The sequence below is a fragment of the Equus przewalskii genome, chromosome 28 (genome assembly GCF_037783145.1).
Source record: "Equus przewalskii isolate Varuska chromosome 28, EquPr2, whole genome shotgun sequence".
NCBI lineage: Eukaryota > Metazoa > Chordata > Mammalia > Perissodactyla > Equidae > Equus > Equus przewalskii.
Window position 1 is genome coordinate 12,446,197 of NC_091858.1, and position 23,174 is coordinate 12,469,370.

Here is a 23,174-nt window from a genome sequence, read left to right on the forward strand (position 1 = left end):
ATGCTGGTAAGTATATGACAAATGAATCTTCAAAGTTAAGCTAATTGTCATTGACTTACTTTTTTTTCTTTACCAAGTTCTCTACCTATTGTATTCTGTTATGTGACTATATTTTATGATGTATTAGTTAAGGTTTTCCAGAGAAACAGAATCAATAGGACAAAAGAGTGATACTGAAGAGGAGATTTATCATAGGCATTGACTCACCTGGTTATGGAGGCCACAAAGTCCCACAGTCTGCCATCTGCAAGCAGGAGAACCAGGAAAGCTGGTGGTATCGTTCAGTCCAATGCTGAAGGCCTGAGAACTGGGAGGGCCACTGGTATTAGTCTGGAGTCCAAAGGCACGAGAACCAGGAGCTCTGATGTCTGAGGGCAGGAGAAGACGGACGTCCCATCTCAAGAAGAGAGACTGGAAATTTGCCCTTCCACCGCCTTTTTGTTCTATTTTGGCCCTCAACAGATTGGATGAAGCCCACTCACATTGGTGAGGGAGCATCTTCTTTACTCAGTCTACCAACTCAAATGCTAATCTCTTCTGGGAACACCCCCACAGACACACCAAAAAATAATGTTTTGCCAGCTATCTGGGCATTCCTTAGCCCTCTCAAGTTAACACATAAAATTAACTATCACAATGAATTGGACAAATGGAAGGTGCTAATGTTGTCACCTAGCTATAGCTTGTGCAGGTGTGTATTTTGTTTCAACACTGTCACACGTGTTCGTCCCTAACTCCCCCTAACTTTCCAGCTTTATCTCAGGCGTCTCTCATCCTTATTCATTATGCGCCAGCCACTTTGGCATTTTAATATTTCATTTTTATTTTTCTCTAATAAAAATAAAGCCTTATAGTTTTTTAAAAGTACAGGGGATGGGTAAAATGAGTCAATGTGGTCAAAAGATACAAACTTCCAGTTATGCGATAAATAAGTCCTGGGGATGTAATGTACAGCATGGGGACTCTAGTTAATAACACTGGATTGCATACTTGAGAATTGCTGAGAGAGTAAATCTTAAAAGTTCTCATCACAAGGAAAAAAAAATTTGTAACTATGTGTGGTGATGGAAGTTAACTAAACTTATTGAGGTAATTATTTTGCAATACACACATATAGCCAATCATGATATTGTATACCTAAAACTAATACAATGTTATATATCAATTACATCTCAATAAAAAAAATTTTTAATAAAGTCATGTAGTACTACAAGTTTTCAAAACATAAAAAAACAGTTCCCAATTCACTTTACAGTCCTACCCGACTTAGGCAACCACTTTCAGCTCCTTTAGATGCTTCTTGTGACATTTGCAGATATTATTATTATAATGCTCTATTCTTGATTTATTAATTTTAGATATTACCTATTAACTTCTTATAATGGAAAATAAGGATTTAGCATTCATATACTATCTATCACTCCTGACACGTCTCCTCTGATAATACCACTTTTTAGATATATCACAACTTAAAAAATAAATTAGTATTCTGATTTCTTCACTGTGACTAGATAATTATTCTTTACTGCTAAACAAAAAGTATAATTTGATTGCATTTTCTTTCCAGGTTTTATCTGGAGTTAATAGTTATTTCTTCTGTTCCTGTGCTTTGTATAACTGATGTACCTGTAATCTTTTCTTCCCAACTTTTCATAGAATTATAAATCAAACTTAATATTATTTTTCACATCATCAAATACACCACTTCTGGCTCGTGTGTGTGAGTGTTTTTCTTAGAGTTCACCAATCTCCCCCAGTCTGGACCAGTTGTTCTCAAGGCTTTTGACAAAACAGTTATCCCAGAACTTTCTTTTGTCATCACTTTTGGAATTCTCTTTATCCCTCGTCTACGTTGTATTCCCTAGTTCCTTGATCCCGTGTCTACCTCTTTCTTGGTTTACCTCTTAATTTTGATGGAATATACCATGCAGAAATTTCCTGAGAAAAAGTGCTTGGGAGGTAAATTTTTATATCCGAAAATATCTTTACTGTCCTGTCACAATTTTTGGTAGTTTATCTGGATAGAGAATTCTAGGTTAAAAATATTTTTCCCTTAAGATTTTGAAGACGTTTCTTCTCTACTTTCTTGCTTCTAATGTTACTGATGGTAAGTATGACACATTTCTAATTCTTGATCCTCTCTGAAAATTATAGAGTTTTTTCTTTATTCCAGTGAGGAAGATTTGGGGAAAGCAGCATCAGCAGAAGCACAGCTTTTGAGTCTTTCCAAATCCCCATATAAAAACAGAGTAATTGGGCCAGCCCTGGGGGCCTAGTGGTTAAGTTCGGTGTGCTCTGCTTCGATGGCCCAGGTTTGGTTCCCAGGCACAGACCTACACCACTCACCTATCAGTGGCCATGCTGATATCAGTGGCAGCTCACATACAAAAAAAGAGGAAGATTGGCAGCAGATGTTAGCTCAGGGCTAATCTTCCTCAGCAAAAAAAAAAAAAAAATAGAGTAGTTATATAGCAAAACAAAACAATAAAAAACTAGGTAATGAGATGTCCCACAAACCCCAAAGTACAAGCAGGTGAGGACAAACTCCCAGCAGCCACAAGCCCTGCAATGGTATCTGCATTTAAGCAGGAGAAAAGCAGAGGGAAGCATTAGGAGGGAGTCTGACAGACCTGAAAATAGGAGAACCCCACAATAGCTGACAGGTATTCACTGGAAAGCACAGCAGGTCAAACTTATAACAGCATCTGAAACTGGGAAGGGTTTCGTCCACTCCAGCAGCAGGTGAGAACAAGTGTTCTGGCCCCCGTAAAATGAGCAGAGCAAAACAAACACTAGAATCTATAATTCAAGAAACCCTGTCAACAATTTAAAAAAAAACAATTTAAATCTACATGATGAAAGGGTACGCCATGTACCTAACTAACCCACTAATCAATCTGACAATCACCAACCCAAGACGTATTCTAATAAAAAGACTGGACTTAAAAGAAAAAATCATTTGGGCATCTAGGCAAAAATAGCAAATGATATACAGAAAGATTATCACCCAACTTTTGTCAGCAATGGTTTATGCCAAAAGGAAAATGGAGCAATGTATTTAAGATACTCAAAGAAAATGTGAGTCAAGGATTTTATATCCAGCAAAACTGACTGTCAAATGTAAAGGGGTACAGGCAAACTATTATCAACACACAAAAACGAAGAGTTCCTTGAGCGTTGTTTCCATGGGTCCTTCCTGTAGAATCTACTAGAGAAGAGTTTGAAGCAACCAACGAGGCTAAATAGACTTAGACAGGACAACTGTCTGAGGGCACTCACATGTCCCACTGCGATTTATACTTCAGGTATTTATACTTCATTTGTCATCCTGGGAATTTAAAGGATGGTTTCAATCTTGAAATTTAGTTCAGAGAAATGTCCTTGTATTATTTCTTTGAAAATCTACATTTTCTTTGTTTTCTCTTCCTGAAACTCTACATCAGGTTTATTCTCCTATATTCTATCTCTTTGCCTTTATGTTGTACGTTTTGAGAGTTTTCTGACTTTCTCCTGCAGCCTCTATGCTGAAAGTATTTAATCTCTCATATTTTTGATGTCCAAATGCTCTTTCTTCTCTCTGATTTTATTTATTTATTTTTTGTGAGGAAGAATGTTGCTGAGCCAACACCTGTGCCAATCTTCCTCTATTTTATGTGGGATGATGCCACAGCATGGCTTGATGAGCAGTGCTAGGTGTGCGCCCAGGATCCAAACTCATGAACACCAGGCCGCCAAAGCAGAGTGTGCAAACCCATCCTCAGTGCCAGCAGGCCAGCCCCTCTCTGATTTTATTTTTACAGGAATCGGATATTGTTTCACAGAGTGTTTTCTCTGATTTCTCTGAGGATGTTATACTTACAAAGTCTTCTTCTGCTCTTTATAATATCTGCTCCCTCTGAGTTGCTTTTCTAGTCTCTGTATTTCACGATACTGGCTTTCTTCCAGCATATGGTGACCCTTGATTGTCCGCTCATATTTAATTGGATTACTGAAGAGCTGGCTAAAGCTCTGGCTGCACAGAGTGGTTTGACCACTGTAGGGAATTTGGGCAAGGACCCTGTTGATTTAAGAAACCTAAAAATATCCATTTGCGTAATTTTTTTTTCTTCTCTGGGACCATTCTGTTCCCCTAGAGAAATTTGTTGTTAGTGCCTTTGAGTTGATCCCAACTCCTAGCAACCCTGTGTATAGCAGAGCAGAACCCTGCCTGGTCTTTTTGCACCATCCTCTCACCTTCCAGCGCTACATCGGACAATGCTCCATTGCTATTCACAGGGTTTTCAAGGCCAGTTTTTTCAGAAGTGGGTGGCCAGGTCCTTCTTCCTAGTCTGTCTTAGTGTGGAAGCTCCACTGAAACCTGTCCACCAGGGGTGACCCTGCTGGTATTTGAAATCCCAGTGGCATAGTTTTCAGCATCACAGCAACATGCCACCGTCACAGTATGACAACTGACAGATGGGTGGTGTGGTTCCCTGACCAGTGGCAATGAGAGCGCCAAATCTTAACCACTACGCCATCAGGGCTGGCTCCCAGAGAAGTGTCTCATGTATTTTTTCTGGAAGGCATAACTGTAGTTGCTACCATTCCAGGAGATAAACAAGAAAAGGCAGCTGGCGGAGGGGGCGGGAGCGGCTCTGCCTTTTAACGTGCAGATCTGCACTTACTCTGCCTTGTATCAGTCCTGCACCTGACTCCTATCCTCCGTTCTGCCTGGCGTCCTCAAGTGTGGAACTTCTCTAATTGAATTTCTCCAGATTATAAACTTCTAAGGTCCTGCAGAGGCTAGAGAGAAGGTTGTTGCCTAGCTATGAAACATGGGGAAAAGGAATTGGAATCTGTTTCATATACAGATTTTCAACTAATCATTCCTTCCAGCCCCATCATTTACCCTTACCTTCCACTGCTCCTGGTGCCTCCAGTGACTGACCCTTTCTGTGGTTTTGTGGGAAATAGGCTTGCTCTTTTTTCTCATCCTCTTATGTAGGCATGTAGGGTTTTAGCTTCCCTGTTGTATTAACGTTATTTATCACTCCTCCTCTGCTTACTATCTTCCAAAAATTTGTTAACATCAGTGGTTCATTGTTGTCTCTGTTTTTCTTTATCTTTATGAATTTTTATATTTCAAATTAATTTTCTGTCATTTTATTAGGGCCTTGAGAGGAAGCAGCTATAAACAAATCTGTTGAATATAGGCTTACAAGGAAGCCTTCCTTTCTATTGCTTGAATAAAAGTATTGTGTTACTTTCTATAGCAGGGTCTTCAGATGTGCTGTTTCCTCTCTATAAAAGGCTCTTCCTCTTTTCTTTCCTCCAGGATATCCATTTACTCAATATAGTGGGTTGAACTGTGTCCCTGCAAAAGATATCCCCAAGCCAGTACCTGTGAATGTGACCTTATTTGGAAGTAAGATCTTTGCAGATGTCATTAAGTTAAGGATCGTGAGACGAGATCATCCTGGATTTGGGGGGGCGGGGGGGCTTTAAGTCCAATGACTGGTGTTCTCATAAGAGAAGAGAGAGGGAGATTTGATACACACAGACACAGAGAAGACCCAGAGGGGAAGAAATCCATGAGAAAACAGAGACATAGATTTGAGTGACGCATCCATAAGCCCAGGACCTCCAGGTGCCACCAAAAGTTGGAAGGGGCAAAGAAGTACCTTGAGCCTTCATGGGGAGCACAACCTGGCCAACTTCTTGATTTTGGACTTCTGACCTCCAGAACTGTAAGAGAATAAATTTCTATTGTTTTAAACCACCAAGTTTGTGGTTACTTGTTGAGGCAGCTCTAGGAAACTAATACATCTAGATAATTTCAACTCACTCTGCATGTCTCTGCCTGAATGTCACACTAATAAAGGTCCCCCAAATTAGGTCCCCCAAATATACAACCTCATTATACTACTTTGTAGTATTACAATAATTTTCAGTGTATAGTTACTTACGTACTTCTTTGTTTCACATCTGCTTCTCATGAGGAGAAGGAATATATCAGTCTTGTCCACTCTTGTACCTTCAGGACCTGACGCAGTGCCTTGCCTGTAGGAGATGCTCAATTCGTTCATTCATTCATTTGTTATTCTGGAATTTCTTCTTTCATTTTTTTCAATTCCACCCATTCGTGATGGTATAGCTTCAAAACATTTCCTTATTATTCCAACTATATTACTGATGACCTAGACCTGTAATATTATAATTACTTTTTCATGTGTACATAATTTATCTCCATAACACCCCTGTGAAGTCTTGGCATTTCATTCATTCACTCCTCATTTATCTACAGACATTTAGTAAAAGCCACTTTGTAAGCTATATCACTATTAGATTCTATTAGACAGCCAGGGATAAGCAGCTTCTACATCTAAAAATCAGACACTTGAGTTAGAGAGAGAGAACAAACTGTGATAGACAATGTTACAAATGTCAAAGAAGGGGTAAAATGTGGAGAAAAAAATCAGCTGGAGAGATCAGAAGAGTCTCTGTAAGGCGGCCTTTAAGCTCCCTATGCTGCTTCCCCACACACACATACATAGCATCACTCGTGGTGGGAGCAAATAAACATTGGCTGGTGGTGATGGCAATAGCTCCTTGAAGAATTAATAATCATTTACCAGGCACTATGGCTAAGTTGTCTTCTCCTCTGTGTCATAATCAAGGCTTGGGAAGCAGTCAGAAGCAGATGCAACATAATATTCCCACCGCATCTCTGGTAGGGAAAAAACAGTGATTATGTGGGCTTCTGTGTCTATAAGTTTTAATCACAGTTTTACCAGGTTTTCTTGAGGCTAAAGCAAGGCATCTTCCAGCAGCTTTATTCTGTACCTCTTTCTAACCTGTATGAACCTCTATTTTTGCATCCAGCACAACTATATATTGTGTATTATGTGTTCATATTATGTAACTATATATTGATCTGCTTCTTCCACTAATTTATAAGCTCAAGAAGGGCTATGTCTCATTCATCGCTGTATGCCTCTCCCCTAACAAGATGCCTGGCATATAATAGATGTACAGTATGTGTTTGCTGAATAAATGAGTGTCATTTAGTTAACCTTGCTGTGTTCCTGAAAGTTCTAATTTTGGATAATTTCTATGAGTTGAACATTTCTTTAAAGCTATGGTTATATGTGCTACCATCTAAGGTGCCTGTAAATCATGCTTTAAACTGGATGGGTGCTCATTAATTCTCAGATCTGTATCCACTGTTCTATTTTCCTTGTATTTCTATAAATAGACGTGGTGTGGAAATTCATCTCTATGAAGCAAAAGACAGGAATAGCTACACCCTTCCTTTTACCACTAATATTAGAATGTGGACACATTAACTCTGATCACAATTAAATAATGGGGAATATAAGCGTGTACCTAGAAGAAGCAGCCTGCCAATACTGAGGATTCACAAAGCACACACACACACAAGAAAATTCTCATCACCCCACTCCAGTAGACACAATGCAGAAGACCTTCTGGCTTGACTCTGCTGTTGTCCACATGCCTGTGGTTTGCTGTCCTCCCTCACCCAGAGGTCCAATTGCCCAGGTAATCAGGAAAGTCTCTTGGGAGAACTGACAGATGACCACTACACCTCTTTGATCAGTGTAGTGGATGTTTTGGGGGCTCCACTCAGATTCCTTCAGATTCCTTTTACCATTTCTAAGGGTCCTCGCCACAGTTTCTGTGTTTTTTCTTTTAACCACCCACACCAGTGACTCTCTCCAGAGCACTGCCTAAGGATACCAGAGCCAGTTTGCCCACACTTGCAAAGAGGCACATGGACCTGGGAGTTGACCTTTCCTTGGAGGGGCCCTTAGCCACTGGCTGAGAGAGAGTATTCACTGAAGGAGCTTCAAGGCCTGACTAATACGTCTGGAGTGGATTTTGAGGGTGCTGGACCCAAGTGGGGGACAGTATGCTAATCTGGATAAGGGAAAGTTTGTTAATATGAAGCCATTGTCCTATCACTCAGGATTTAATGCCCTGGCAATGGAACCATTCCTAATGTGCTATTGAAGTGGCTCTGAGAAGTTTGTGGGGGGAAATGGCCCTCATTAAAAGGAGCGGAGAAGCCAGAAATGCCTTGGCAGAGTGGTAAAGGTGGTATTTAAAGGCTCAGAGATAAGAACATGTCAGATTGAATTAATTATTCAAGACTTAAGGACCCACTATGTTCCCTGTGAAGGCCCAGAGGACACTCCTTTCACTTAGGCCATAAGGAATGTGCTAATGAGTGGGACACAGCACTCTTATGACACTCAGTTGTGGGGTCCTCCATCGCCCAGGGCCACTAGTTCCAGATGTTGTTGTGGAATTGTTCTCCTTACTGAAAATGGGAATGATAGGCTTCTGGGATAGTAGAGGCCAGTTAGCAGATCTTAACTACCAGAGACAAGGTGAACTTAATTATTGTAACGTTTAGCAAGGTTGAAATGGTTCATGGATGGGTCAGCTCATTGGAGCAAGCCACAAATGGAATGGGCTGTGCTACAGCCACATGCAGGAGTGTTTTTGAAAGACAGTCATGAGGGGAAATCCTCCTAGAGAGCTGAGGTTCAGGCAATGAACCTGGTTATCTACTTGTGCGAAGAGAGAAATGATCTGGAGTAAGGATATCATGGACCATTGGGCAGATACTGCTGGGAAATGCCAAGTTGAGGGGAGGGGCAGCAGGAGAAGTCCACCTCAGCAGGGAGGAATAGTTAGTTTAATACCAACTTTGTTCAAAATTGCCACTGCCAAGTGATAATAAAAAGTGAACTGACTTTTCGTCGATTTTATCATGGTTTGTAAATTCTCGACAGACAACAGACACCCTTCTTGCCTGCCCTGGAGTGGACCACTTCTGCCATTGTTGCCCTAGTTCACCATGGCTCATAGGCTGTGGTGATTAATTTAGTTGGTTGGTCAGAGGTCTGGAAGGAAAAAGACTGGAGACGTGACAGCCTGGGAGCCTACAGGAGAAGATCAAAGTGTGAAAATCTTTGTATCCTCCATGAATGCCTACCAGAGTGGATCCACTGCAGAAGAGGCATTAAACAACTAAGCATTTGCCCAAAATGTCAGATTTCCATCACCAGCCACCTGATGCCTGAACAAGATGGCCAAGATGGAGGCTATTTAGGGCCCAACAGCATAGACTCCTTCTCACCAGGGCTGATTCAGCTACTGTTGCTGCTAAATGTCTGGTCTATCACAAGCAGGGACTGACACTGAGCCCCAAAGATGGTACTTTCCATCAAGGAGGCTAATTAGCCCAGTGGTGTCAAGTTGATTCATCAGATCCCTTCCACCGTGGAAAGGGCAGTGATTAATCTTGACTGGGACTGATGCATTTTCTGAGTCTAACTTCTTTGCCCACAATATCTTAGGATCCCGTATAACAGAACCTTACTTCACAAAACAAAGGGAGACAACGAAGAGCGAAGAAGTCACAGACATGAGATCCATTGGTCATACCACAGATTGCATCACCCAGGCACAGCTTGCCCGATAGTTGGAATGCTCTTAAAAACACTGTTAAAGATGCAGCTATGGCACCAGCTTAGAGGTGACTCCCTGCAAGTTCAGGCCACTGTCCTTCAGGGTGCTATTCCTTCAACCAGTGGCCTTTATAGGCTGCTGTGCTCCCCATAAGTATAACACAGGGACCCAGAAACCAAGGGGTGGAAATAGAAGTGGCATTGCTTACTGTCACTCCTAGCGACCCACTTGGAGAATTTATCCTTCTCGTCTCCATAAGTATGGGTTCTGTGAGACTACATATCCTGGCTGCCAGAGGGGAAATGCTTCTGCCATGGGATACCATAAGAGTCCTAATAAACCTAAAGCTACAGGTGCCACTTGGTCATTTAGGGTTCTTCTTGCCAGTAGAATAAGAGGCAAAGAAAAGAGTTACCGCACTGGCAGGAGCAATGACTCCGTTCATCATGAGGCGATAGAGTTGATGCTACAAGATGGGGCAAGAGGAATGTCTTTGAGACTTGGAAACACCAGGGCAAGTTCCAGTGCTCTCAGGCCCAGTTTTAACTCTAAATGGACAACTGTAGCAAAAATGGCCTGATCAGGGCCTGGTAACCAGGGGCTCAGACTCCTCAAGGATGAGGTCTGGGTCACCTCAAGAGGTAAGCCGTCTAGACCAGAAGAAGTGCTTGCTAAGGATGAGAGAAACTAGAATGGGTACAGGAAGCAGCTGATGAATACCAGTTACAACCTCAGGGCTGACTGCAGCAATGGGGGCTTTCGCTGACCTCACCAATGTTCCTTTGGTAAGTTTCCCCCCAGAAAAGTGACCAACCGCCATCTTGAAGGAGCCGTGACAGGATGGAGTGAACCTAAAGTGAGACTCAATTAGATCTGAGTGTTAGAATGAGTGGACGGTAGTGACCGTTGCTGACACTTTACCAGGATCCCCTACAATTCCTTAATTCTTTCTGTGTGTCCCACCCTCATTTTCTGTGCTCGTTTATTTTTAATGGCTTGCACATGCAACTTTCTTCATACAACTGCCTGAGAGCTGCTGGAGCCCCTGCCCATACTCGCCAAGAGCCCAAAATACCTGGAATTTACATCCCCTGGAAAGGCCCTTAACCAGTGACTGACCAGTGAGAGAATATGAAAGTCAAGCTTCCTTGCCTCAAGTTTCCACAAACCCTGAGATGTAATATATACTCCAGAGCTCCCCACAGGATCATGCTGAGGTTAGTAATATACCTGTGGTAGGCAGAATTCTAAGATGGCTGCCAATGACCCACACTTGTGTATAAGTCCCTCCCTTTGAGTGTGTGCAGGACCTACGAATACGGTGGAACATCGCTTCTGTGATTGCGTTGCATTATACAGCAAGGTGAAGGGATTTTGCAGTTGTAATTAAGGTCCCTAATCAGTTGACTTTGAATTACTAAAAAGGGACATTAACTGAGGTGGGCCTGACATAATCAGGTGAACCTTCCAAAGAGAACTTAGGCTTTTCCTGAGACAAGGAGCCCAGTGAGGCGGTAACTACAGTAGTCCAGGCAGGAGGTGATGGTGGCTGGACTGGAGAAGTGTGGGAGGAGGTGGTCAGATTGCAGATAGACTTTGGAGGCAGAGCTGACCAGCTTGCTGATGGCCTAGGGAATTCCCTCAACAGCATCCTTCATAGATCTTCAGACAACTCTAATTCAACCACCACTTAGGTGATAGAGAATTCATTTTGGGGCAGCTCTGTTTGACAGAATCCTCTTTTCCACGGTGAGCTAAGTCTGCCTCAAACATGACTCAGCCATTTGGTCCTAGTTCCAGTGTAGTGTAAGTACCTGAGGGTTGGCCTTCTGGATTGTAATGCAAGTGCCTGACGTTACCCAGGCATCCACTTCAAAGACGGCTATCTCCAAGAAGCAGTTGCCAGCTACACGACTAGACGAAGATCCAGGCCACCCTACCACTGAAGGGATGTTTTAGAGATCTTTGTTTTAGAGATCTCTGGTTGACTTAGATAACTGGCCATTTGCTTGTTTTTCCCTTCCCATGCTTTAATTCCCACTCTTATGTTTTAAATTCACCAATTGGGGGTGGGGGGGAGGCTGTGAAACCCTAGGCACCCCTCCCTCGACCCCAGTAAAAGCAGAACATCAGGCCCATACTCTCTCTCTACCTGCAACCTCACTGTGTGACCCCAGGCTTGCCATATACCCTCCAGGGTTTGTGAGTAATAAAGCTTGGTTTTTTTCCAAAGTTCCCTGACTGTTGTTGCTAAGGTGAATCCTGCAATCATAATAAGAACCACAATGGCCAGTCCAGCCACAACACTGGCTCCGAAAGGGGAAATGTCTGTGGGGGCTCGCCATGGGCCCAGGGGAGTGCCCCCAGGCATTTCTAGCCGGTAGCATCTCTATAGATAGGCTGGGACTGGCACAAAAGCTCCAGGCTCTGAAATGGCCCCAGAGAAATCTGCTCCCTGTTCCACTTGCCAAATGTCAGTCACGGCTTGCTCATGTCCTACCCTTTGCAGGCTCAGCTCTATCATTTTTCAAACCCATGAAAACCTAGTCTAGCAAGAAATGAGAGACTCTCCCCAATAGTGAGTAGGGGTATGAAAATAATTGATATACAGAAGGTGAAGAGAGTTCTGGATGTCCGTGTGAGCGCTGAGCAGCAGCCTGCCTATAATCTTCACCCCTAATAAACAAACAGATACACTCGTACACTCATGGCTTCCAGGTAGAGCCAGTCTCTGGTTTGTCTGCGAGGGTTCTCTGACCCCATGCAGCTTCCCCAGTGGAAATAAAGCTTGGCCTTGAATCCCAGCTGGGGAGACTGTAACTCAGATTCCCTCCACCGAGTTCATTCCACCCACTTTCCTCCGGGACTCTTGGTATTCCTTGTAATGACTCCTTGCAATCAGGAAACCCACCTGCTACTGAGGATCACTGCTGTCTGGAAACCCTGCGCACAGTGCTGCGCCCGTTGCTCCAGAATCAGGTTGCTCTCTTGGAGAACCCTGGTTGACCCAGACTCACCTGGTGATTGTCATATCTCCATGGATTTGTTGATACGATTGTACACATTTTCCCCAGGGGAAGTTAATGCCCCTGCTGGTTTCTCCACAGCATTGCCACTCTCAGGCTCCGGTTCCCTGATGCTGCTTGTTAGAATGTCCCAGCATGCCATGCAGCTTGGCTAGCAAATTATGACATATGACTGAAAGAATGTTAGAACTTGAAGGAATCTTAAAGATCATCTTGTACAGTGCTTCTCAAACTTTCTCTGAAGCACATATCTGAGGAAAAAACACCAACAAAGGCAGTGGATGCCCTCTCTTTACAAACAAGAAAGCAAACCTGGAGGCTAAGTGCCTTGCCAAAGGTCTTAGAGCAAGTTGCAGTTAAGAACTAATTACCTGACATACAGTTTAGCATTTTGTGTATCATTAAGAGTCACTTTCGGGGGCCAGCCCGGTGGCCAAGTGGTTAAGTTCGCATGTTCCGCTTTGGCCACACTGGATTCGTCAGTTCGGATCCTGGATGTGGACCTACACAACGCTCATGAAGCCATGCTGTGGCTGCATCCCACACAGAAGAAGCAGAATGACTTACAACCAGAATACACGACTATGGACTGGGGCTTTGAAGAGAAAAAAAAAAAAGGTAGATTGGCAAAAGATGTTAGCTCAGGGCCAATCTTCAAAAAAAAGTCGCTTTCACCTGAATCTTTTCTGTTAACTTGGATTTATTGCCAACCTGTGAGAATTTTGAGGATTAGTTTGTGCACAAGTAAAATTAACTTTAAAAACATCTTTTGATCTATCTCTATCAGGGATCATGCAAGATATTGAAACGCCATGATAGTTTAAGACAGAATTCTTTTTTAAAAATTATTTTTCCAGCTTTATTAAGATATATTTGATATAACATTGTGTAAGTTTAAGGTGTACAATGTGATGATTTGATACACATATATATCACAAGATGTTTACCACAATCAGATCAACACATCTTTTACCTCACATAAGTACCATTTTGTTGTTGCTGTCATTATAGTGAAATAAGACAGACCTCTTTGAGGTTTATAAAAAATAATAGGTTATTTAACAATTCCGCTTGAATAGAAATGGTAACCTTGATAGGCTGATAGGGTCACCATTTTTCAAATGGATTCAGATGAATAAAGTTAGTATAGAGAGTATAAAGAAGATAATACAAATGTGCATGGAAACTAAGGTATTTTGGCAATTTGATTCTAAATCAGAGTTATGAGCTGTATTTTTCTCTACTGGCCATTTCAAAGAACAAACACATTGTACTACATTTTCTTCGTTTTCTTATCTAAAGAACGCAAGACTATATTTTAATAAAAGCTTAGCAATACAAAAATGATAAGAAATGATTGAGAAAGAACAAGATTGAGAACAAAAGACAGATAAGAGACCAGAGGATTGAATAGCATTCCTTGAAAAAAGACAACACAAGATCTCAGTTCAACAAAAAGGGAGTCTTAAAGAAACATGCTAGGGCTTTGTGTCAGTCTGCCAGGCTGCCATAGATTGGGTAGCTTAAAGAACACAAACTTATTTTTTCACAGTTCTAGAGACTAGATGTCCAAGATCAAGGTGCCAGAAAGGTTGGTTTCTGGTGAGGCCTCTCTTCCTGGCTTATAGACAGCCACCTGACCACTGTGTCCTCACATGGACGTTTCTTCTGCGTGTGCACAGAGAGAGACATCTCTGGTGTCTCTTACTCTTCTTATAAGGACATCAGTTCTATTGATTAGGGACCCACCCTAGGACCTCATTTAACCTTTATTACCTCCTTAAAAGTTCTATTTAACCTATATTACCTCCTTAAAAGTTCTATCTCCAAAGACAGGCACATCGGCGGGTAGAGCTTCATATGAATTTGCGGGGGAAACAATTCAGTCCATAACAGGCACTTCCTCAGCGTTTTTCAATACTGTGCACTAAACTCACTTCTTTCCTTGAAAGGTAGTTGTCCCATGTGTTCACAGAAGAGAGACAGGAAAGAATTAGTGTTTGTCAGGGTTGTAGCTGTGTCCTCATGGTACAATGTGTGCTGTGTGAGTGACGGGCTGTTCAGCCTCCAGGGAGGATGCAATACCTGAATTCACCTCCTGTTCTGTATAACACGCAATACGGAGGAGTTGCCCACTCTTCATCTTGTGACAACTCATTCTGCGCTGAAGAAATCAATTACTACTCATAATTTTGTTCAGTCCTTTGCTGTCACTGGATAGCTTAGCTTTATTTTCTTTTCTGGCAGTGCTGTGAGTTTTTAGTAACATATGATTACATTGACAGCATGCATATTAAAACCACTACAATGCATTGTTGATATCTGACACGATAGACAACTGAAATTATTACAAAGGCCATATGTAAATGCTGGACTAAATTTCTCCCTTGGACACTGAAGTTAATAGCAATAATAATGGTGGTTAATTTTGTTGAGCTCTTTGTGTAAAATGCTTTCCTTCTTTTTCATTAAAAATTTAATTGCATGGGGCAGGCCCCATGGCAGAGTGATTAAGTTCACATGCTCTGCTGCGGCGGCCCAGGGTTTGGCTGGTTTGGATCCTGAGTGCAGACATGATACCACTCGTCAGGCCACACTGAGGCAGCGTCCCACATGCCACAACTAGAATGACCCACAGTAAAATATACAACTATGTACTGGGGGCATTTGGGGAGAAAAAGAAAAAAAAAGAAGAAGTAGAAGAAGAAGATTGGCAACAGTTGTTAGCTCAGGTGCCAATCTTTAAAAAAAATTTAACTGAGGGGGCTGGCCCCGTGGCCGAGTGGTTAAGTTTGTGCGCTCCGCTGCAGGCGGCTCAGTGTTTCGTTGGTTGGAATCCTGGGCGCAGACATGGCACTGCTCATTAAGCCATGCTGAGGCGGCATCCCACGTGCCACAACTAGAAGGACCCACAACAAAGAATATGCAACTATGTACCAGGGGGCTTTGGGGAGAAAAAGGAAAAAAATAAAATAAAATAAAAATTTAATTGCAAAAGTAGTACATAATACTGTAAAAACAAACAAACCAACCACCCAGGAGTATAAAGTAAAAATTAAAATCTTACCTACCTACCTCACTCCCATGCACTAGGGCTGATCATTTAACTCAGGTTTTATTCCAGATGTCTTACTACATACACACACATACACAGACACTTTCGGTGTGTTACTTTTTAAACAAAATATTAGATGATCCTATGTGCATTTGTGCATGTTTTACTCCTCAAATACATCATGAACAAAAGAGGGAGAAAGATGAAATGAGAATTTCAGAATGTTGATAATTGTTGAAGCTGGAAAATGCATACGTGGAGTCCATTATTCTCTTTTTTTCTGGGTTAAAAAAATTACAAACACCCTTCAATGTGAATGAGTACAAAAAGATCTATCTGATTATTTTTCCACGATCCTACAGTATTACATAATATGAGTGTATTATACTTTTCTATTTCCCTACTAAAGGGTGTTTAATTTTTCTCCCCTCTTGCAAATTAAACTGTGATTCATTTACTCATTCATTAACTCAAAAATATTTATTGAGTTTACAGTGTATTAGGCTCTGAGATTTTCATTTATATTTTTCTCCACGTCCGTAGAAATATTCTAGTCTTTACTCAATAAAGTGGGAACTATATTAATATTTAGTTTATATTTTGGTACAATAGTAAGGTAGAGTTATCATTAGAATTACGATATGATCCAGCAATCCCACTTTGGAGTATATATCCAAAAGAATCGAAATCAGGATCTCATAGAGATATCTGCACACCCATGCTCATTGCAGCATTTTTCACAGTAGCCAACGTATGGAAACAACCCAAATGTCCATCAACAGATGAATGGATAAAGAAAATGTGACATAGATATACAATGGAATATTATTCAGCCTTAAAAAAAAAGGACATCCTGCCATTTGTGGCAACATGGGTGGACCTGGAAGACATTAAGCTAAGTGAAATAAGTCGGTCACAGAAGGACAAATGCTTATATGATTCTACTTACATAAGGTACCTAAGATAGTCAAGCTTACAGAAACAGAAAATTGAATGGTCGTTGCCAGGGGATGGGTGGAAGGGGAAATGGGGAGTCGTTGTTCAATGGGTATAAAGTTAGAATTATACAAGATGAACAAGCTGTACAACATAATGCCCCTAGTTAACAGTATGATATCGTGCATTTAAAAATCTGTGAAGAAGATAGATCTTATGTTAACTGTTCTTACCACAAAAAAACAAAGAGACACAAGGAAACTTTTTGAGTGATGGATATGTTTATTACCGTCATTGTGGCAATGTTATCACAGGTGTATGCCTAGGTTCAAACTCATCAAATTGTATACATTAAATGTGTGCAGTTTTTAATATATCAATTGAACCTCAATAAAGCTGAAAAAAGATAGTTATCAGTTCTAGCATCAATTTATTTCAAAGTGTGAATTGAACATTTAATTATTTTTTTTAAAAAATGATGCTCCAAATATTATTCAGCCATAAAAATTAAGGAAATCCTATCATTTGCAATAACATGGATGGACCTTGAGGGCGTTATGCTAAGTGACATAAGTCAAACTGACAATGACAAATACCATATGATTTCGCTTATATGTGGAACCATTAAAAAAACACCACCAAATTCACAGAAAAAGAGATCAGATTTGTGGTTACCAGAGGCAAGGAATAGGTGAGGGGCAATTGGAGGAAAGTGATCAAAAGATACAAACTTCTGGGGGCCCGCCCCATGGCCTACTGGTTAAGTTCAACACATTTCACTTTGGTGGCCCAGGTTCAGTTCCCAGGCATGGAACTATACCACTTGTTGGCAGCCATGCTGTGGTGGTGACCAACATACAAAATAGAGGAAGATTGGCACTGGTGCTAGCTCAGGGTGAATCTTCCTCAGCAAAAAATAAAAAAAAAAAAAGGAACAAACTTCCAGATATAAATAAGTACTGGGGATGTAACGTACAACATGATGACTACAGTTAACACTGCTGTATGGTACATTTGAAAGTTGATAAGAGAGTAGATCTTAAGAGTTCTCATCATAAGGAAAAAACTTTCTTTCCCTTTTTTTTGTATCTGTAGGAGATGATGGATGTTAACTAAACTTATTGTGGTATCATTTCACAATACATGTAAGTCGAGTCATTATGCTGTACACCTCACACTTATGCAGTGCTGTATGTCAATTACATCTCAATAAAACTGGGGGTGGAGAAATAATGTTCCATTGTATAGCACCATCTACAGAGGGAGACTTATAATGGGATAATTGAGTTTTCCATGTGTTATATCAAATCATGTCTAATATCTCTCCTTCCTGCCACCAACAGCCTACCCTAAACCAGGGAAGGCTTCATCACTGGGGTCAATTCAAATCTTGGGAAGAAGTCATTGAAGGAGTTCTAATCCAAAAACAGTGGACTTGATACCATCACATCTACCATCTCGCATCTCTGATACTCATCCTGAGTGACAGTGATTAGCATTCTTCTACCTTGTTCCATGTTTCTAATTCTAATCTTGGTCGCCTTTCCAGGTCAGCAATCTTGTTAAGGGCTGGAGATCCGAATTCTTCTCAGTTGTTGATTCCAGTGGTTGATCTCTCTAGCTGCCTATTTGAATCGCTGATTTCCATTGCCTCCAGAATTCACCTTTATTCCACAAGCCTCTTAAAGCACTCACCAGCCAGGTTTTGGACTACCCTGAGATCAGTCTTGCTGGATTTTCCAGATTTCTCAAAAACTTTGTTCTGCCGGTTGGTCTGTACTTCTTTCCAACCTCCCAGCAGTTGCAGCTGCACCTGGTACCGCAGAGCCTCTGCTACCTTGCAGGTCTAGTTCAAGGTTGGTATAACCTCCATTTTGCTGTGGTCTGGCCTCATAATAAGACTCTTCAAATACTTGAAGACTATTCTTTACAGACCTCAGATCACACATGTTTCTAGAAATGGAAAGAAAGTGTGAAGGAAGAGTTGTTCTGAAAAGAGAGAAGCCAGTAACAACCAAATTACAGTAGTTCAGGTGAGAGTGGGAAAGACCTGCTCTATGAAAGAGATAATAACAGTGTGAGTAATCTCATGAGGATGCTTAAGGATGAGTTTTACAGAATAAATGAAATTGCACAGAGATTAAGGATCATGTTGTCAATAAATAAATTCTACACAGTAGAAATCTCTGATCAAAGTAAAATAAAAAATAGCAGCTATTAATAAAAAAAGAATTTTTTTAAAAAGCAATTGCCTGGAAATATTAAATGACACCTCTAAATACCTCTTAGGTGAAGGAGAAATTAAAACTGAAATTACAAAATAAAACTGAAAAAAAATCCTGGAATTAAAGATTATTTATAATATCTTTTTTTTTTTTTGCTTTGCTACAATGTCAAACCACTTATCAAAACTTTTGGGATAAAGGTAAAACCATATCAGAGAAAAATTCAATGCTATAAATATTTATATTAATAACCAAGAAATATTGATCAATTATGCATTTATCTCAAGCAATAAAAAAAATCACAAGAAAGTAGGATAAAGAAATATTCTAAGTATTACACTAAAATCAGAAACCATAAAGGGAAATGTTGACAAATTTGACTACAAAACTTATTTTTATACCTCTAGAGCAAAATACACCATAAATAAAAATAAAATACAAATAATAAACTTGGACAATATGTGCAATATGGCAGAAATATAATTAATACACTTAGTATACACAAATATCTTTTAAATCGATAAAAATCAACAGACACTTCAATAGAAAAATGAATGAGGATTATTCACAGAAACTACGAAGCTATTACACAGACGAAAAGATACTAAATTTGCTGACAATCAAACTGACACAAATCAAAAGAAAAAGAAAATATTTTTAATCTACGAAGCTAAGAAAAATTTAAAGGAGCTTTTGCCCAGAGCTGGCATGGGAACGGGGAAATTGGCACTCTCATCTTCTGTTGATGGAAGTGTAAACTGGTGCAAATTTTATTTTGGGAGGTTGCTTTTGGCAATATGTTTTGAAATTTAAAATTTGCATATTAACTTGTCTAACACGGTGGCCTGAGCAAATGTGTTTCTCTCTCATACCTGCCAAAACCTCACTGAAGTCATAAAAAATATGTAAAAGGAAGTTCTTCGCCCGATGGAGAAACCATAAATAAAAAACCTGCTGTCCAAAATAGAGGCCTGAAGCCCAGCTGAGCATCACCCTCCGAAGTGGTTTCTGGGAGAAACTCCTAGTTCACAGTGAGCTGGAGTAGGAGTGAGTCATGAGATAAGATAATGAACTGTACTGTTTGTATGCAGAATACCTGACTGAGGCATCTGTACCCAAGTTAGAGAGGATGAGAACAAATTTCTAAATAAATAGGAAGACTGTTGGGGAGGATGCTGGAGTCCAAGAGAGAAGTAGAGTAAAACCCAATGCAACTTCGCAACTCCACGGCAGACACAAGGGAAAAAAGAAAGTGAAGCAACACACGGGGGTGACATACACTATAGCATTCTGTTACCACATTAAACCTGTCTTACTACAGCAAATAAGGGGCCTGAGCTTAGCTGGGGTTTTCCCACCTGTGCAATCTGCCCTCACTCTGAAGGGAACCCTGCCAGCACATTCCAGCCCACTCTCCAAGAGAGCCCTGTCTCCCCTCCTATTCATGGGAAAACCTGTCACGAAACCAACCTTTAGAACTACGGACGTACCCTGGGTTACCTGGGCCAACTTATATGCTGCACGATCTAACGTGTCATTGAAGAAGACACATGAACAGTCTAGAGTGCCGAGATATTCAAAGCAAAACTAAACAAGAGCCTTAAAATAAGCAAGCAGAACAATCCACTCTAGAAGAAACAAACATTTCAGGGAGAAAAGAGACCATCTAAAAAGTTTTAATTACTGTCCTCAGAGAGATTTGAAAACACAAAGAACCTGCCAAATGATATAAGCTGCCATGAAAAAAATAGCACAGTTGAGAAAGGAAAGAGTTCTTAGCAGTTAAAAATGTTTATCACATAAGGTTCATCTGAGAATTATGAGAATGACTTGACATCAGAAAATGTCTTCATAGTATACACTATTAAAATATTAAAGGAAAGAAACATGTTTATCTCAATAAACAGAAAATGTTTAGATAAAATTCAAAACTCACTTCTCATAAAAAATTTATTCAATTGAGAATACAAAGAGATAAGGTAAAACTCTAAGTTTTAATACGAGAAAATGTCCATGATACGTTATTAAACATGGTTACAAACCTGAACACAAAGTATGATTAGGAGAGGCCCAGCCCCAGTGACCGAGTGGTTGAAAGGTCCACGTGCTCCACTTTGGCAGCCAGGTTCACGGGTTAAGATCCCAGGTATGGACCTACTCCACTCACTAGCCATGCTGTGGTGGCATCCCACATATAAAATAGAGGAAGACTGATACAGATGTTAGCTCAGGGCTAATTTTCCTCAGCAAAAAAAAAAAAAAGGTATGATCATGGAGATCAGGGTTTCTCAGCCTCGGGGCCAGCCCAGTGGCTCAGTGGTTAAGTGCGCACATTCCGCTTTGGGCAGCTCAGGGTCCGCCAGTTCAGATCCTGGGTGCAGCTTGGCAAGCCATGTTGTAGTAGGCGTCCCACATATAAAGTAGAGGAAGATGGGCACAGATGTTAGCTCAGGGCCAGTCTTCCTCAGCAAAAAAGAGGATTGGTGGCAGATGTTAGCTCAGGGCTGATCTTCCTCAAAAAAAAAAGGGGGGTTTCTCAGCCTCAGCAATGTTGACAGTTGGGGTTGGGTAATTCTTTGTTGTAGGGGGCTATCCTGTGTATTGTAGGATGTTTAGTGCCATCTTGGGCCCCAACACATCAGATGCCATTAGTACTCCCAACAGCACTCCTTTCCCTGCCCTGTTGTGATAACCAAAAATGTCTGTAGAGGGCAAGATTGCCCTGGATTGAGACCCACTGATGTGGATGTAGGGATTTGTATGGGCCTATCTACAACATAGTCTTAACAATGATATCTGTGGGGTGGGATTATAGATTTTGCTCTCCTATATAATATTTGAATTTAATATTGGTATTTATTGAAAATTTGAATATATGGAAAATACATATATATTTTTGAATACATATATTCAAATACACAAATATTTCATAGCAGTCACTATTACTGTCACCAAAAGAAATTCTGAGGAGATAAAAGGATGAAGCACACCAATTTGTACCCATTTAATGAGAACTGGGTGTAAATAAAATCTGAATATGTTATTCTGAGTTTAAGGATAAGAATCCAACCTGGCCATCCCCTACCTCCTCATCAGGGGACCCAAAATCCCTTCTGAAAACTCTGCCAGGCTGCCTTGGGACAGGAGCTGCCATTTCCAAAGAGATTCTGATACATATTGAAGTTCGGCAGAGGGAAGCAAGACAGGAGAGACACTGTCACCAGTGAGGGAGGCAGGCCCTGTCCAGGGATCTTAGAAACCCTGGGGTCCATCATGAAGTTCCAGTAGAAGAAGGACCATCCCTTTAAATATTGGAAAAGAAAGGAGAAAAGATCTGGAAGAAATATCCAGACAGAGTCCCTGTGATCGTGGAGAAATCTACTAAAGTCAGAGTGCCTGATCTGGACGAGAGGAAGTACCTAGCGCCCTCTGACCTCACTGTTGGCCAGTTCTACTTCTTAATCTGGAAGAGGATCCACCTGAGACCTGAGGACGCCTTATTCCTCTTTGTCAACAACACTATCCGTCCCACCAGCGCTGTAATGGGCCAGCTGTATGAGGACAACCATGAGGGAGACTATTTTCTGTATGTGGCCTGCAGTGATGAGAGTGTCTATGGGAAGTGAGTGGTGGAAGCCCAGCAGATGGGAGCACTGGACTAGGGGGTAGCGGGATGGGTATGTGCGGGACTTGGGGAAAGAGAGGGAGGGCTCCCACTGTGGAGGAGACAGAGGTGAAGACATCTGGAAACACTACACCGCACACGGCGGCACTGTATTTTCACACACTCAATTAATACTTTTTGCTGCTTCCTCAGCCCAGGGAGAAAGCACGTCCAGACAGAGCTGTTGGATTGGCTTTGTTAGAGGAATGGGGATGACATAATTTCACAGCATTGCTGCGAATTCATTTTTGTGCGATTTCATAGAAGCCTGAGGAGGTAGGCAAGTTGGGCCCAGAGATGATTATGGACCAGCAGCAACTTCCTGCTCTTCTCTTTGGGCAGACACTCTGTTTTTGACATGTGCACAAGATGGGTAGGGAAAGCGGATGGGAATCTTTTAGACTATTGGCAGTGGACCATTCCCCGGGACCAAAAGGGATCTATTGTAATTAAGACGTTGTGATGCGTGATCTCTTCTATCTCCACACCTACCCCCATCCCAATCCTAATCTCACACACAAATATCAGAGTATGACCTCAGTGGTAGTGATAGACATCAGACACAGAAATTTAGATGGCGCTCTCTTACTATTGGAAAATAGGAATAAGGAGAGAAGGACATTGTGATTGTGAAGATAGTTTCGATGGCATTAAAGCGGAATTGCTAATTATTGAGCATCTCTGTCTAACCTGCTGGTGCCCCTTATTCCACACCTGCCTTAGACTTTAATGAGCCTTAGCCATTTTCAATTACAGGCTAAAACCACTCCTCCAGCATTCCGCAAACTTCA

At 41.2% G+C, this 23,174-nt stretch overlaps 1 pseudogene; it reads left to right on the forward strand.

Annotated features, from left to right (window-relative positions):
• The first annotated feature begins 21,977 nt into the window (after window positions 1–21,977).
• LOC103565560 (gamma-aminobutyric acid receptor-associated protein-like 1 pseudogene) lies at window positions 21,978–22,395 on the forward strand (annotated as a pseudogene).
• Window positions 22,396–23,174: the final 779 nt, after the last annotated feature.